The 2,988-nt window shown below is 41.8% G+C and overlaps 1 long non-coding RNA gene across 1 annotated transcript; it reads right to left on the bottom strand.

Annotated features, from left to right (window-relative positions):
• Positions 1-226: 226 nt before the first annotated feature.
• Positions 227-2,613, bottom strand: LOC133040453 (uncharacterized). The gene is made up of 2 exons (XR_009688965.1): positions 1,192-2,613; positions 227-1,041 (listed from the first exon to the last, which is right to left on the bottom strand). It is a non-coding gene; the product is annotated as an uncharacterized LOC133040453 (long non-coding RNA).
• Between the last annotated feature and the right edge of the window lie 375 nt (positions 2,614-2,988).

Genomic DNA, 2,988 nt, shown 5'->3' with positions numbered 1-2,988 from the left:
CCTCTGTCCATGGAATTTTCCAGGCAAGAATACAGGAATGGGTTGCCATTTCCTTCTTCAGGGGATCTTCCTGACCTAAGGGTTGCACCTGCAACTCAATAGAGACTCAAGACTCTCTTGAATCTCCTGCATTATCAGGCAGATTCTTTACCGCTGCACCACCTGGGAAGCCCTTATTGGCCAACTACTTACACCAAAGTTTATGACATCGAAGAAAATGGAAAGATAGGGCAATCAATAGTTTATTTTCCTTTCAGTTTGTCCTTACACATCAGTACGTCAAACACAGGGAGTGTTGGTAGAACATGTTGTACCAAGAAGTGAAATAAAACACTGAGTTACTTTTGCCCAACATTCCCACTGTACTAGTAAATACACGTGAATGCATGAGGTACAAAATACCAATTATGTAATTTCAATGATTCCACAAAGGGGTTAAATGTTTTTGTTTGCACTTAAAACTGTTGCTATATACTATGAAGATGAATGATAAAATTTGTGTTGACGGAAGTTTAACTTGGAGTGGCGTTGAAAATTTTAAAAATACAAGTTAAGGAAACACAGAAGAAAAGGAAAAGCTTAGAATTTCAGCATCTTACATTTTTTTCTGCAGCTTAAACAAGAGGCTTGCATTTTCATTTTGCACTAGGCCCTGCAAATTATGTAGCTGACCCTGCCTTCAGGACTAGAAACAAAATCAATAGCATGCTGTCCCTCTTGGATTATTGCACATTTCTTTTCAAAGCTCGGGGAAGACTTCGTTCTGATCTCCATAGACAAGAATCATGTGTCCCTTACCACGCATGTCAGGACCTTGGCTCCCTTGGGGAAATGAGCAAAATGCTGGCCTGCAGGGAGCGTGTCAGTGCTTACCACCATCGCTGAACAGGGTTTCTTGTTCCTTTCTGGATTGGAGGTCCAGGCGAGACAAATGTGCACCTTCCCTTGCTATTGGAAGCGTAGTTGTAATCGAGCAAGAAAATGAGCTCCATGGTGTGGAATTAAAGGGAGAATTTGTGGCTCTTCACATTACTGGACTACCTGAGGCGAATGACAAAAGAGGGAGTTTAGATCAAGCATCAAGCCCTGGGTAGACGCATAGTGCAGGAGTGCCAGTCCTTGGATCCCGTTGTTCAACAAACCACACGGGGACTTCGTCTTGCCCTTCAAATTATGCTGTGGAAGGCTCACCTGTCCTAGTGAGCACCTTGCCTCACCACAAAAAAGCTACAGTAGGGATACGGCTGCAGTTGGCCGCTCGTCCAGCTTGAAATTAACTGTGGAAGCCTTTTCTCCGGACATGGATACGGATGGCGGTGAAGTTCTAGGGCTGGTAGAAACTTTAGCAGATGACACATTAGTGGCTATGACTGCAGTGGAAGCAGGAGACATGATGGTGTGGAAGATGTCGGGACCAACAGTGCTCTCCTAAGATACGTGCCCACGTGGCACTTAGATATCATGGAAGCAAGTAAAAGAATCATTTCAAATTTTTACTTATCCTTCATTTTTTTTCTGGATCTCCAGTTAAAAGTATCATTAGATCTTTTAATTTTATCCTCTATAGTTTTAACTCTGTATTCCCCATTTTGATTCTCTAGGTATACCATATTCTAAGTAACCAGGCTTTCAGTTCATTCATCTCTATTCAAGTTGTGTCTAGAATGTGAAGGTGAAGTCGCTCAGTCGTGTCTGACTCTTTGCCACCCCATGGACTGTAGCCCACTAGGCTCCTCAGTCCATGGGATTTTCCAGGCAAGAGTACTGGAGTGGGTTGCCATTTCCTTCTCCAGGGAATCTTCCCGGCCCAGGGACTGAACCCGGGTCTCCCACATTGCGGACAGACGCTTTACCGTCTGAGCCACCAGGGAAGCCCAAGTTGTGTCTAATCTACTGTCTAACCACTGAATTTATCTCAATAATCACACTCTTCATTTCAGAAAATTCAACTTTTCAGTTCCTCTTCGACCATCTCGGGAGTCTCTTACTGCTTATTTTTGTGACGGCATCTTTTATTTAAGTGTTCATTCATTTAACAAATATTTATTGAGCACCCACCAAGTGCAAGTTACAAGTACTGTAGTTATACCAGTGAAATGAAACAAAAGGAAAAAAAAAATCCATCTACTCTCAGAAAGCCTACATCCTAGTGGGACAAATACAACAAACCAAGTAGGTAAATCATGCAGTCTATTAGGTGAGAGCTGATGGAAAATAAGGAAGAGAACACAAAATTTGATTTTAAATGTGATTTTGTATTCTGGTAATTCTGAAATCTTTAGTGGTTTCAGTCACAGCGGCTTGCTTCATTTTCTATCTGGTGATCTTTGATTGTAAGCTAGTTAACCTAAATTTTTAGCCACCTTAGGGGCCTCGTTGAGGTTTCTTGTTTTAACCGCTAACACCCACAACAATGAATGGCTTGTAAGCTGAACATGGCCCACTGCCTGTTTCTGTAACTAGTGTTTCTGGCACCAGCCAGGCTCATTCGTTTATGTAATGTCTAAGGCTGCATTCACCCTACAGCAGCAGAGCTGAGCACACGTCATGGAGACTGTACTAAAACATTTACCACCTGGCTGTTACAGAGGTCAGAAAAAAGTGAGCTGACCTCTCATCTACAGAGATGTACAAAGGAACTAAAAACAGAAACCTCAGGAAGCACTAACCTATGCTGTTGGAGCAAATGCACATGGTTCCTTAACAAAAATGCCCTTTCACCTATTAATTCTGACAAGTGAGCCTAAGGAAATAATCAGAGATGTAGACAGACTTCTGTACTGGGCTGGACAAAATTCAGTCTTTTGTATTTTACCGTTTCATCTCACCTTCTACCTTATCTGTATGATTGCTCAGGTTTTCTTCTGCTTCTGGTTAAATGCTCCGTATGTCATCTTGGTCCTCTTTGGAGGATCTTTCTGGTCTTTATATTTTAATTCTACTCTTTATATTTTAATTCTGTTCTTTTCCATAAATATAACCAAAGTA

Source organism: Dama dama, chromosome 2 (genome assembly GCF_033118175.1).
Source record: "Dama dama isolate Ldn47 chromosome 2, ASM3311817v1, whole genome shotgun sequence".
In the NCBI taxonomy this organism is placed as follows: Eukaryota; Metazoa; Chordata; class Mammalia; order Artiodactyla; family Cervidae; genus Dama; species Dama dama.
Note: the sequence above shows the minus strand (reverse complement) of the source record. Positions and strands in the feature narration are given on the sequence as shown.